Raw genomic sequence first — 15,410 nt, 5'->3', positions numbered from 1 at the left:
GAACTAGATTTTTCTAGAAAAAAAAAAGCTATTAGATAGCTTCAGACAAATAAGGTGTATCATGAAAACAGTGGTATGGTATTTTTGTGAAGGAGAAAAACTAAAATTTGTTACAATTTTTCCTATATGAAATAATTCATTTGCTGACTAAACACTGTAGGAGACTGTATAATTATGAAAGATAAATCTCTATCATGTTATTTGAGAGGTTTCTTAGAAGTTAAATTGCTACTTTTGGCGGAATTCACTCCAGAGGGTCAAGTTACACAGTATTTTGAGTTACGTGAACATAATTGCACATAATTCAGATTTTTATTTCTTTCTAAGTAATTTAAATTTATTTTTTTTTACCATCCAGCCATCAGTAGTTCTTATTCTGTGCCCCCTCTCTTTTGTACTTGGGAAGACGTTTTACCTCAAGTTTTTGTTGCCTTACCAAAAAACAGTAACTTGAAGTTACTTCTTGTATCCATACTAGAATCACCATTTTCCCTCATCTCTAGAGATTTACTGTATTTGCTTGAATAATCGTTGCAGATTTCTTTATATAACATTTGTTTTTAAGGAAATCACATGCCATGCGTATGTTATCTTCATTATTTGCGTTTAATGGAAAACTGTTGTCCGCATTAACTTATGGTCAGTGAGTGTTCAGTCACTTGGTGCTTCTTCAGGTGCAGCCAATGTCTCACTTTGCCTTGTGCGGTTTGGGAAAGAAACTTTGGCAGTTTTCTTTAACAGAATGGATGAGTAAACCTAAGAGGAAAAAAAAAAAATCAGATCAAATCATCGCACATACTGAGTTCTGAGTGCTGGGTGATGTATTTTAAACAAGAAAATTTTTATAACAAAACCATGTCCGCTTTTGTTTTCCTGGAAATGTGGGAGAGAAGAACCATGGGCAGTAAGTGTTAAGTCACATTCTGTGGTGCTTTACTGTCAAAAGGCATTAGAAATTGAAGGTCAGGGTAAAGAATCTTGAGTAACACTTAGTATTCTGCAAAACCTTAACTGAAAGATCTCAAAGCTTTTCTGCAGACGTTAAGCATTTTTATGTGCTGGCATGTAGAAAGTAGGGGGGTTTTTTGGTTGGTTGGTTGGGTGGGGTTTTTTTATACTGTAGGATACACTAGTATTCCACCAAAGACAGGCTGTAGGCTGTCTAGAAACTCCTGCGTAGGGCAAATTTTATACCTGATTGTTCTCTTTGTTTTCATTAATGTTCTTCTAGTTGCATCTTGTTGTTTGTGTTTTTTTTTATGTACAGTTAATATGCCTCTAATAAAAAAAATATTGGTAAGTATATTTTATGATTACTTGAATGATTTTTGCTTTTAATAAAACCTTTACTCCATTTTTAGTGTAGCTTAAAAGGACAGTTCTTAGATGAAGCCTGTCATGTTACCTCTTTTCAACATTACGGTTTTATGCATAATTTTGACTCTTTAATTTTTCCCTATTAATTCAGTGCTAAAAGGGAAAGTAGGTTGACTGGTATTTCATAGTAGTTTACAGACACTATGAATAAAGTTCTTTGCTATGTTCCCTTGAGTTTTGGATCCCTGTTGTAGCTCTAAGACGCTTAATTAATATTTTTTATTCAGTCATTTTATTGACCCAAAGTAACCATGTTAAGTTGATGTTTCCTCTATTGCACCATGCACCAGATTAAAAGAAAAAAGTGTGGAAAATGTTTAGCTGTGAAACATCTTGTTTTGAAAGAGATTAATGTTGTTGTTATGCCTGCAAGGTGCTATAAAGCTAATGTGTTTATTGATGTAAAAATGTGCTGGTTTTGTTGAGGTTTTTTTGCTGTTCAAACCATTATTTCAGAGGCTGAGGTTTTCGTGACAACCACAAGGATATCTATGATGATATATGTATATCTGCATTTAAATTTGGGCAAATTTAGCTTCATATTAGGAAAATTAAACGCTCAAATTACGTGTATGGGCTGTATCAGACAGTTTAAAATAAGATTAATTCTATGATCAAAAAGCGTTAGCTTGTCAGCAACCAATTCTCCATTCTTTAAGCATTTAAGTAGCATTGCTAAACAAATCCCTTATGTTATGAATTTAATGTAAATAAACTTCATTTCGTAATTTATTTCACTAAATTTTCAGTGTTAGGCATTTAATTTGAAAGCTGTTGTCTCCAAAAATTTTAGTGAATGGAATAGCGTATAATGATATCTTTATAAAGAAAGTTCTCTCATACTGGTAATGTGGTAACCTTGAAAATGTAACCGTCATGTGTTTTGCTCATAAATAGTATAACTAAGAATGAATCCTTTTGACTAAATGGAAGTAACCTGTGGGTCTGTTTCTTAACAGCCTCTTGTGATGTTTTCATTCTAATCCTGTCATATTCTAGCAAGAAATTGTAGTAGTCCTTGCTTTCCTCTCTTTTAAGGCTGTAGAAGAAGTGGAATGTGAATACTGAATAGTTTTTAAATTATATGTATTTAAATTACCTGAGTGTTTGCTGTCTGAGATGAGGATTGAATTTTGTGTACCACTTTCTCAGGTTTTCAGCTGAGATTTGTCTTTTGAATTTCTTGGAAATACTTCCTCTTTGAGCTAGCAAGTTGATGGCACATGGTATAATTTTCCCAGGATATTTAGTGAAATGCAGTGTATTTGTTAGATATTGCTTAAATGGCTTCTTTTTCCCTGTCACAATCCTTTGTATTTTGGAATGTCTCCTTCTCTTGACAGTTGGTGTCAACTTTTAAGTTGTTGGCTGATGATGGAAAGCAGAAGACGCATCTACAGAGGAGAAATGAAAGTAAGTTCATAATTTGAATCATGAAAAAATAATCATGAATAGCAGTGTGCAACATGCAGGACAGGTTGGTTAACCTGCTTTATCCCATAAAGCGAAGCTTTTTTTACTGATTCCTGAAATCGCAATTTGAGGAACCGGAGCAGTTGAGCACATCAAACTTCAATGACTCTGAAAGACAGCAAAGAGCTTTAGATAGCCGTATCGGAAGGCAACACGTTCATGCTAGGGAAGCTTTTCTTCTCTTTGTGTGACTTTCCACTCTGTTTTCTTTCCCAGATGACACATACTGGATGCCCTCTTGAGACCATAGAAAGACCAGTTATCCTAGAGGAGACGAGAGTGTTTGTATGATCTTCCTTCATGGAACCAAAAAGAAGTTCTTAACACGCGGCATGTATGCTGTTTTATAATAATATACTAAGATGTGCCTTAGTGTTGAATAGTGGCATTTTTTTAATCTTTGCTAAATAATGAAGTTCTTTCAGCTCTTCTGAAGAGTCTCCTACCAAAACTATTTAAAATAAACATCCTTTAAACTATAGCTTGTCACTCTTCAGTGACCTTTGTCTGAGACAGTAGGCTAGTAAGTACCACAGTAGAAAAGTATCAAGGCAGGCTGTGTCATCCTCTGGTTTAAGGCTGATAATGACTTAACCTTTCTTGAGGATAACCTATGAAGTTTCTTCAAGATTGTTACAAGAGAAACTTCAATGCACAATACTTCTATTGTTTATAGACTTTCTTGGAACTTAATATTGATTCAATTTTAACTAGTAAGACAGACATTAAAGTAGAACATACCTTTTAATACCCTAAAACATTTCTATTTGATAAAGAAAATTCATTGTCCTCTGAGTTCCTCAGAAGGCAGTCTTGATAACGTAAAAGGAAATGAAAGTACAACCTGTATTTAAGATACAGCAAACCAAAGCTTTTCCTAGGAAAACTAATGCAAGTTACTTGTGGGTGGGAACATATAATAATCCACTCTGTCCAGAACTACTCTTAGTTTTTTTCAGTGGAGTGAAAGATAAAGCTTCCTCCCTTTTTGCAGTTGTTTCCCTTAGCATATTTAAAATACCGGTGAGGGTGTAGTGCCAGTATCAAGCCAGACGTTACATTTGTATGGTCTTCAAGTATCAGAAGCAGTGTTACCATGAAAGATGTTAGAATGATGATCCTGGGAGTTAAAGTTCAAACCTTTAATGGATATTAAAAATAATGAACTGAGTACAGCATAAAACTAAAACATACTGCAGTTAGAATTTCGGCATCATTCTTCTATTTGACCCTTGGTTGTTTCATAGTGATTTCTTTGTCCATTCTGCAGGGTTTTAAAACCTTCCTAGTTTCTCCCCTAGATAGTGTCCTGTGCTCTTCACTTGTTTAATGCGCCTTTTCTCTCAAATTGGGGAACTGATGAACATAACAGAATTCAAAATAATTATCCCCAGCTTGTACTTTGCTGCAGTTTGTTGCTTTGGTTTCACAACCCCAAGGACTGTGTACCTAAAAGTTTATCTTTCTATTAATAGCAACAGATACAGTTGAGGGGGGAAAAAAGATTATTGTCTTCACATGTAAACCTGTATCAGCAACACCTTTTGGAGTATCCTACTACACCACCACGAATAGAGTTAAGTGAATTTTGCTTTTTTACTTAGCCATTACAATATTTTTTTAGATGAAGGTAGCTGAGTTTTACAAGAGAAGTCTTAAGTTTAATCTCTTAAATTTGCTAAACTGAGGCTTGTAAGGCTTTGTTTCTGTAAGTACGTTTCCAGTGATTGAATCAGCCCTTTTCCCCTGTAGCTGCTAAGTTTCACTTCAACCAATTTTTGCGGATACGTGCTGAGCTAAATCACAGAGCTGATTGGGCTGCAGTAACAAGCAGCAGTAGAGAACATCTTAGCCAGTTTAGGCTATGTATTTGCTGCTGAATGGGAAACCACAGACTAAGAAATACAGCTTTTGGAGTAGTCTGTAGGGAATTGTAGTCAAATTCCTACTTTTTCAGGGGGAAAGCATTTCCGTAAGAGGAGTAAACACAGTGAGCTTTCAGTAAAACAAACAGCTGCAAGTAATGAAGCTATTGGATCAGTTCCTTTGGAAACTGTCTGCTTTTTATGGCTGGATCTCCAGAGATTATATTAGTTGTGTATATTTCAATTAACTGCAGCCACTAGAAACCTTTTTTGAGTATGACCTATACATCCTTCAGTGTAAAGACTTAAAGGTTTTGATGCAACTTTTATAATTTGCATGCGTGTGATGTATCTTTTTAGATCTATGCAAATTCATCATGTTTTGTTCATCCAAGAAAACATATTGCAATAGGAGCACACTATTGCAGTTACAGAAGACTCATTTTCAATATAAATTCGGAAATTTCAAATGTTGTTAGGTAGGATTTTAGAAAGTAGAAAACTAGTCTGCTACCCAGGAAGACATTCATCACTCGCATCTTAATTTTTAATTATTTATATATGAAATCTTATTACTCAAAATGAATCCTAATACTGTGAGTAATGAGAAAGAATTCAACCTGAAAGGAAACCTTTAGAAAAACTGAACTTGATAGTGGTGACAGTATAAGAAGTCAGGTGAAGTCTTAGCTACATTGGACCGTTACTACATTCCAGTTATTTTCCCTTACACACACGACACGCTTGTTTACGTGCAGCTATAATGAAAACGTAATTTGGTTTTATTTTCCCTGATGTAGATTAACAGAGTAGTAAAGAAGAAAAGGGATCACATTTTTTATCATGTTAAAAAGAGGGTGGAGTTCAGCAACAATCCTTACGCTCTCTTGAGCACAAAGTTGTCTAAACAGATTGTTGTAAAATTGCCATTATACTTGGATTAGAGTGTCTTGCTGATCCAAGCTCACTTCTCACTAGGTGAGCTACTCAATGAAGGGAAATGAGATTTCATCTCCGGTCTCCATAGAAGCAGGCAAGATGCGCATTTAGTCAGTTTGTGTTAGGGAAGTAGGGCTCCCTGAGGGCTCTGCGGAGCATTGTTCTTCTCTAGGACAGCTGTGCCTCTTAAACTGTTGGTAGGCTTGTACACTTCCACCAGGCAAAGCTGGCCCTTCCTAGTACAGTTGATCCATAGATGCTATTATATATGGGAAAGTTTATTCATTTTTGAAATGAAACAAACAAAAGAATTCTACATGAAAGTGGACCTCTTTTCCTGACTGTGAGCTTTCACACAGTGATTTAACTGCGCTGGGGAGCTGCTGTTTAGCAGTGGTATCTTGGAAGCTTTTAACGTGCCATTGTATTTCAGCAGTAATAAAAATATATCTGCTGGCTTCTCACATATGTGGTTTGTGTTAATGTATTCTTTATTTGATGGGTTTACACAGTCCTTACAAATGCGTTGGTTCTTTCCATCAAAATAAAATGTATTGTTTGAGAGAGCTTGTAATACACTTGCACTTTTATGAGAGTTTATTCATCACATCTCTTCTATGTCATTTGTATGTTACCTTGCATAAAATAAATTGGGGAAGCAAGAGGAGGGAACTATGACAAAATGTTTTAAAGGTCAGTCTCTTGCTAATCCCTATTTAGAGTGGATAAAATATATCCGCCCTGAACTTTGGACTCCCTGCAAGAACAGCCATATTCTCTTCCTCATAGGTGATGCCAAAGCTGGTAGGAATTCTGCTGAAAAGAATCTCCAAAGAAAATACAAAGCAGCAAATGAAGAGTTGCCTCATTGCAATAAAAGATCAATAAGAAGCAGCAGCAGCAAATGGGAACTTTACTGTGAGTGGAATATAGAATACGTGCAGGCAAGATGCTTCTGCTTTTAGTCTTTTATTTAATGAGAGTAGAGGTCTTTATCAAGAAACATGAGAATTCTGTACAGCATCTGACCAAACTGTCTGTTACCAGTCACTTCACAGCACAAAGAGATTTGACCTGACTGTAAACTGATTTGCTTGAGTAAAATGTACACTAATTAGGTAAAGGTCAATAATTGATAAACTTCACTCAGTCTAAACTCAAGTAATAATTGCTGTCTATCAAGCTAAATATATTTCACTGATGTATCTGTTTCGGGGCAGACGTAAAGCGCTTTCTGCACCTCACCCATATTATCCAGTAGAGTCTCTTGTCTTTTATTTAATCTGCTGAAAAGAACATGCACTGAGGAGGAATATGTTTGCTAGAGACCATATTAAGTCAGTACTGTCTTTTTTTATTTGTGTAACACCTTGCATTTTAGAGATGCTGTAAAAACAGTTTCAGTTTAACTATCATGGTGTTCTTTCTCCTAGCATAGGAAATCTGCTTTCTCTCCTGCATTTTTTTACACAAACATAGCTCTACTGCTCTGCTGTCAGTTTGACAGTGTGTATTTTATTTGTGCATAGTGTCTAGAGAACCGCACCCTGTGACTTCCCTGGTTTCGGAACCGGGTCAGGATTGTTAGGAGGATTAGCCGTCCCTTGGACCCATAAAGTTAGTAATGCTGAGATATAAAATTAAAGTGTTTAGAAAGAAGGAATAGTTCTATGTATTTATAGGTCTAATATTCACCAATTTCATGGTGCTTCTCTAATATTATTTTGTTTCAAAATTTGGTGATAACTGAAATCTAGAGAAAAAACAACACAGATGAAGATAGATTTTCAAAAAAATTATCTTCTCTACTGCGACAGCAGGCTGAACAGTGTGATTGTAGAGGTCATGTCACAGAGCCACTGATAAGGCGCTTCCTCTTCCACTGGACACTGGGTGGAAGTTACTGAAGCTGCAAACAGCTACGAGAAAAGCAGATTCATCTGTTTAGGTTTCACAAGAGTGTCCTTTAAAAAGTGCAATGGGTTCTGTCAGCTCCTTGTATTTTTACCATTCCCATTATCAGCAAGTTCTGTGTTACAGATTGCGCATGACTAGAAAAGTTAAAAGTTGATCAAAGAAAATTAACAAAATAACTATTTTGTTCTGCACATAGTTGTGCAAATAAACTTAATTTACTAGGAACATGCATATCTAAGCAAAGGTTCTCGATGCATGTGCTGAAGTCAAACAAAAAAATTAGCAGCCTTTCTCCTGCCTGCGGAAAGCCTCTGCCTGCACATGCTGTTAAGGTGAAGCAGACAAGCCATTACTGTGTCCGTAGATGGGTAGCTACAGTAGCTGCCCATGAAACCATACCTTGTTAATCTCTGCACTCTTTTATGGACTGTTAGAGTATGTGATGGGGTAAATGAATTGCAAGGTTAACCAGCTGCAGTTGTGAAATGGAGACAAGCTTAACTAGATGTGATTTGAGAGATTAGAACTAGAGTCTCTACAGGCAATCCAGGCAACGATTTCTCCTTTTACTACAGAAGCAAGAGGGTAATTTTTTTTTAACAATACAATATATTTTTCGAAGTATGGGTGAAAAGCTGGATAAAACTCTCTGAGGTTCAACTAATTTGGTAATGAGCTAACACAGCTTGGTATGCAGTAGCTGTATTGATGATCAAGTCTGTAACCACCAGAAGAAGATATTAGCAAAACTGAAAATAGGAGTAATTGGACCATGTTCAGACTTTAAATAAAGGTCTTTGCAAAAGAGCAGAGACAGCAAGTGTTAAATATTCTGATCTTCCTAAAATGGAATTCGAGTCATCTTGTCAATGAAACATAAGTTTATTAAATATGCTATAGAATACTGTATGAGAAAGTTAGTTTTATCTGCTAGTTTTTCTCCTTAATTTCAGCTGTATGTATGCTACTGCAGTTTCAAAACATCTGGGTACAGCAATTTTTTTCTTTTCTGCACCTGCAAGTGTAAGTACACACATAAACAAAAAAGAAATTAAATCTTTCACAGAGCCAAAGAGAAAGAAAAAAACCAACCAGCCATGAAGCTCAGGGGAGCAGTATGACAAGTGCTGAGCTGTAAACAAGCTTGAGAGGGATTTAATTCTTATGACAAGCGCCAGTGGTAGCATCTCACATGGACTCAGCATATGCACACATTTCAGAGGAGGAATCACAGAGGACTTAATGCAAATATAAAAAAACTCAGAGCACATCAGCCTATACTGTTCTAAAAATAGCCTCACAAATCAGGATAAGCTAGGGTTGTAATTATCTTGATTTTTCAGAATTTTGCCACTTGTAAGAGGGTTTCTGGTTTATGCTTACACTATAATTAGACTTTATAGCATATAAACTGCAATGTCTTTGGGGCAGGGATTGTGTCATATATTTGTAGGACAAGTACAAGACCTCATTGCATGGTGTTTTCAGGGTGTTAATACAATATAAAGGCTGGGTAGTAGCTGCTGTACTCGAGTTTTAAAGAAGCTTATTGTAGATCAGAAGGTTTGTTGTTGTTTGGTAAGGAAAGAGAACTGAGATGTAATTTGGTGTCCAAATTAAATTTTAAAAGCCTCTAACGCACACTTATTCCTTAATTGCAGGCAAGTCCTTTCTCTTTCAAGCATGCTCATAACTGCCTCATTTCTCTAGCAATGTTCTGAAAAGTACATACTGCAAACCATACCCTGCAGTCTGTACTTAAGCAGATTTCCCCATGGCAGTTGATGAGTTAGTGCTGCAAGATGTAGCCAGTTTTCACAACCTTCAGGCAGCTTTGAGAGGCATAGTGTGCTCCCTGTGCTCCAGCCACTACACAGGTTTGACTTGTTTAAAAAAAAGAAAAGAGCAGCGCTCCATTTGCCTTAGATCTTCAGTCCAGCTGCTTTCTTTTCTGCTTTCCTTAGTCTGTGAAAAAATTAATGTAAAGGTTAAATTCACTGGCAAAGGGTTGATAATCCCTGGAGATATGGGTTTGGATTGTCTGCAGGCCTAGCCAAAAGCTATTGTGTTGGATTGTGGTTAGCTGAAAAAAATGACTACTTTTTAACCATAGTTTAGATTTCATTACAAAAGGAGAGAGTCTCTAGGAAAAACGTGTCTCTTGGACTCAGTCTTTCTTGCTCACTTAGATGACTGACAATTGGAAGGACGTGTTATTTTACCAAAGTTCTATTATGTTTTAAACATTCTGAATTTTAAACACAGTTTTACAATACTTGTATTTCTGGATTTAAATGTGAGGAATTTTTTTGTGTGCAACTTACCCTTCATTTGTATGATATAAATACTCAGTTTCTTAACATGTTTCTGGATGTGTGTTTTGGACATCCTCCGTACTGCAAATGATTGAAAATGGTCTTGCATTTGTAGTTGGAATAAATAACCTCAAAAACAACAATTAATAGGCTTGACTTCACAAATGGAGCAATTTCCCACTTTTGGCAGGGAAAGCTAGAGCTACTCTTTCTCTCTCTCACAAATGCAGTAACATCTTCTGTTTTAAAATGATCTTTTAATTCTGATTTTTATTTCTATAATCTTTCTTTTAAAGACAAGTAAGCATAAAAGGAGCTCATATTGTTTTGAAGTTAGTATTCTAATGCTTTGCAGAATTGTAAATAGGCTTTATGTCTTCTAGGAGCCTATAATTATTTACTTTACCGATTTAAAATTACCTGGATAGATCAGAGTGTGGGAGAAGAACAGAATGTCAAAATCCTTTTTTACCGGGTGACTAGAAAGAATTTTTTAAAAAAAACCCTAATTCTTTGTTGCCAGAGCAGATGGAAACTCCCAGTCTGAACTGTCCATTATTTGTAGAAGTCTGGGGAACCATGGCAAAGGAAAGACTCAAATACTGAAGATACGTTAAACAAGCATTAAAATTCAAGCATCTCTGAATCTTGAAAGCCAAATCCCAATGTAGTTTGGATCCTGTAACATTTGTTTTCTTTTTGAATGTTGAGCACAGTGCTGCATATTGCAGAAAGCCGCATAATTATTTGCTCAATATTCTGGGACTTTAAAGAGCTCTTGTGGGAAGGTAAGCCAACATGTTTCCCTCTTAAAATAATCTTTTATGCAGATCAAGAGCTAGTATCTGACATAGCAAAACAAGTTATAGTGATTCCATTTATACTGACTGCAATGCTTCAAAAGAAACGTCATACCCCTGTCATCAACTTTATTTGTGGCAAGATATAATAATTTTGACTTTTCTGAAGAGCTTCTAGAAGAAATGCTATATAATATGTTCAGGCCTAAAGGGTCTTGCTGAAGTAGCCTACTTGCTAAAGGAGGCTGAACTGTTACTTTGCATACTTTATGGATTCCTGATTTTCAGATACTCCCCATGAAAGAAGGTCTGGGTTATGCTAAATATCTCATAGTAATTTTTAGAATTATAATGGATTCTCATGTTCTACTTGTCTTGCACAAGTAGATGAAAATAGAGGAGAGCTGCTTCATTGCTTATGGGCTTATCTGCTAACTTGACACAGGTAATCCAGGAAACTGTTTTTTACAGACCACTGGGCAAGCATCTTTGCCCATCGTTGGTTTTGTGTATTACTGCTGTTTGTAGAGAACATGCTAAATAAGCTACATCTCTCTTACAGACTTCTTTTGCTGCTTTTATTTTTAACATCCTCTGTTTCGTTATTTTTCCAGTATTTGGCTTTTTCTTTGTGCAGTAGCAGTTGGAAGGGTGGTACTGGGAGGACACTGGATACTGTGGGTGGTACTGGGAGGACACTGGATACTGTGGGTGGTACTGGGAGGACACTGGATACTGTGGGTGGTACTGGGAGGACACTGGATACTGTGGGTGGCAGTAGAACTGCTCATTTTAGTTGTCCTGGGATTCTGATCTGTTGAGTAAAAATTAATACAGACAATAGGCAAGGCTGTGGTAGGCTGCTGTGCCTATAGGGTTTCTATTAGTTTTGATATATTTATATAGGTGGTGATGCTTAGGTATACACATTATGATTCTTTGTCAACCTTGCTCTTCTAACTGGGGAGGGCAAGAAAGTCCCTTTTTACCTAAGCTGTGAGTAAAGACTAGTTACGTGAACACAGATCTATAATAACTAAGCCCTTAGGTCAATCAAAAGACAACTATTTACTACACTATACTGCTCTTATAATGTCCCTATAATATAGGAACAGATTATGACACACAATATAGGTATATATGGCTGGTGTTTTGTAAGCTTTCTATGCAGAATGTTTTGCTGAATTTTATAACTTGATTGAACCAAAGTTCTGTGTCTCTTTCAAAGGTAGAAGACTGGATTTAGAAGACAGGTTACTGAGGTAAGAGGTAGTTAACTGTTATTCTAGGCTTCCTTGTGCTTTAGTGTTTTGTAGCCGGAGCAGAGTGTGCTGGCCAGGCTCCCCCTCACACCCCTCCACTTCCACTTCTTGGGTACCCTGGGCAGCCAGCAGAAGGAGCGACTTCAGGCCCATCCTACTGCAGATGTCATAGTTTTGATTCTAATTATTGTAGCAAAAAGACTGCTGCTTTCATAATAGTGAGGAGAATTTCTACAAACAAAGCAAACACCTGCTTCCTAAGGAGCATCTCCATTTTTTTCTAAGTAACAGAAATTAAGTTGACTGAACTTTGCTGTATGCTCTGTTATTGAACCTAGCTCACCCTTCTAGTGCTGTAACTAAAAGCAAGTGAAGAGCAAGCTGCCAGTTTATTTCTTCAGATAGCTTACAATTTAAATCTTGCTTGTTCTGCATTTAGGAGTGAGATGGTACTTTTAGTCCTCTGCTTGCATATATTGGTGTGAACATTCAGAAGGTTAAAAATACACATTTACTAGAGTTCTCTTAGTAAAAGACAGAAATTCATTCTGCATGATGAAGACGACATTCACCAGAACACAAAATTACCTTAAACACATTGGCTGAGTTAAAACCTTGCTCCATTAATTTCAACCCTCTGTGGATGCACAGGCCAAACATCAGTAACCTGCAAGATTTGTTAAAGGCTTTACTCTTCTAATTCCCACTGGGGTATTTTAATGTTGACAGCTGTTAAAATTCTCAGACTGGAGCTTCACATCCATATTCTCTTCCTCACAGACACCTGTAATGGGATTCATCTGTTTTCTTTGTTATTCCCTCTGCTCATTTAAATGTAATGTGCATTTCTCATCACACCACTGGATTAACTTTTATATAAATTACTAAAATGTGTGCGCGCGCACACACACACACTTGTCCCAGAAAAACAGAGCATGGGATTTTGGTTTTGAATATAAAGCTGACCAAAGATAAATACAGCACTGTAATCCTCATGCTTTTCTTTAAAACAAAAGAAAATTTTTATTATGTGGCCAGTAAGGTATGTCCTTTTGAAGCCCCTCCAGAGGTTTTCATCTTCCTTATCCTCTCATCATTAAGCGATGTTCCAGGAGTGAAGGAACTCATGCCATTTATACGTCTGGTGTTTTACTACCAGTCACAAGCTCCCTCCCTGCCCCTCCGGTCAATCTCTTCTGATTTATATTAGCTGGAATCATGGCTTTGCTAATTTTTTTCCTGGGAGGGGTTAGCCAGGTATGGGGTGGGTATTATATTGCTTCAGAGATTATTTGTTTCCAGAGCCTTTGTTCTGCTAATGATGTGTTAATGGGATGTGTTAATAATAGGTATTTTAACCTGATGTCTAATTGAGATTCCTATTGAACCAGTCTTGTTTGCCTTGGTTGATCTACAGTGCAGGCAGTTCAGGATGCCAGCCTTGTATTTGCACTTGAGTTAACTCAAAAATGGCTTGGGCACAGTGATTGGTAAAGCTGAGAGAAGGTGGTTGAACAGTCTGAGACAGAGCTGTTAAGCCATAGAAACTCTTGGGCTGCCACAACTGTGTTCCTTGTGACACCTCGCTCAGCCCATTTGAAGACGTCTTGGTGAGTCTCCACTGTACTGTGGTCCCCACAGGGATCGTCACAGAATAGATCTAGCACACCAATTAAAAGTGTAAGATTAGCTGAGATGTAGTCACCGAGAATCTAATCGGCAGAAGATGCATGCTGCAATGCTGGTCAAATTAAATTCTAGTAGGAAGTCAGACTTGTATGTATCTCATTTAATTCCCCCTTCAGTGAGCAGAGAGCAAAAGAATAACTTAATCTAGATGAGTCAGTGTTATCTATCTCTCTGCGAACACTCTTCCCGTGCCAGCAGTGTTGCCACATAGATGGAAGAAAGGCCTGCTGGCATGATGACTCTGGCTGCCATATTTGCTTTTACAGCCTGAACATGAGGCTGGCAGGCTGTTTGCTCGTCAGTCAAGGGTGGCTTTTTGGGATAAAGTGCTTAGATGAAGCTGAGGTCCTTGTAGTTGTTGACAAGGATTGGGGGTTAGACTTTGGTAATTTAGTAATTGGTCTAGTGGTCTTGTGATGAAAAACGGTAATGCAGAGAAAAGATGTAAAATACTTCATTTGCACAAAATCAGTTCTAGTCTGCCCTGGCTTTTAATTTTAGCTACTTAAGAAACTAGAAATAACATGCTGCTATTTTAACTGTACAACTTTGGCTTTTTAACTCCAACCCTTATTTTCTTTTTTCACTTCTACTACAGCTGCGTGCAGAAGCCCAACCCAGATTGATAGTTTTGGTATATATGGTATAAATACAGTGTATATATTTTCTTGTTGTTACCTAGGTAACAAAAAATCCTGTAAAAAGTTTACAGTGAGAGGTTGGAGAAAGGATGGGTTTTAATGGATCAAAGTCAGAAACATGGAGAATAAGCAACTTTCTAAAATTAGCCCTCAATGAAAATCAGATTAAGCAGAGCGTATATCGTACTTTTAGTAGAGCTAGAAACAAAATATTTCCTTAATTTTCATTCCAATGTTTTCATTTACAGGACCTTTCCTGAGCAAGTGACCAAGGTGTAATACTCAAAATATACAGGGAGAAGCATCAATCAGATAGAAGATTTATTTTGGAACAGTACAGATAAGTTCAGTGTTACAAAAAAAAATAATACCCTAAAACAGTCTGTATGAAGAATGAAGGTATGTTTTGAATCTTGCTTTTATTTTCTATGCTGTAAAACTCAATCATATTTACATAGTTGAATAGGAAGATTTTGACATCTCATATAAAGCCTTTTCCTGTCATACCATAAAAGCAGAGTGTACAGTTTCTAATAGTAAAAATATTTGCTCTTTTTTAACACATACTGCTATAAAGATGTTACCTGTGCATCAAGCATAAAGAATGATGTTGTCTTGTTATAATATGTCAAAATATTCTTCAATGAGGAAAGGTATATAAAATGTACAAAGCAGGGTAAAACGGCTACTAATACCTTCATTACTGTCTGTCAAAAAATGACAGTCCTATCAGTAAATGAATGAGCTAGAAAGAATACGTGGACAGCTTATAGAAATTGCTTTCACAGTGATCTCTGAACACAGAAGGTGCCGTTTTAAGCTTTCAAATATTAATGGAATTATTTTGGCAATAGCAACATATGAATGTGTTGGGTGTAAAAAGTCTTTTATTCTTTATATTCCATAGTTAGGCTTTGGAGTATTTTTCAAGTTTCAAATACCTTTTGTGAAATATTAGTGCGTTCCACCCTTTAAAAATTGTTTAGTCACTAGCATTATTCTGGACTCTAGAATTCAACATACTAATTACACTTCTAACAAGTAGAGTTGTTGGGGTTTTGGCCTTTCAGAATTAATGGACCTCTTTATCTTCCTTGGAGCATATCGGAGCATAATACTACGGACAGAATGC

Source organism: Tauraco erythrolophus, chromosome 14 (assembly GCF_009769465.1).
Source record: "Tauraco erythrolophus isolate bTauEry1 chromosome 14, bTauEry1.pri, whole genome shotgun sequence".
In the NCBI taxonomy this organism is placed as follows: domain Eukaryota; kingdom Metazoa; phylum Chordata; class Aves; order Musophagiformes; family Musophagidae; genus Tauraco; species Tauraco erythrolophus.
Note: the sequence above shows the minus strand (reverse complement) of the source record.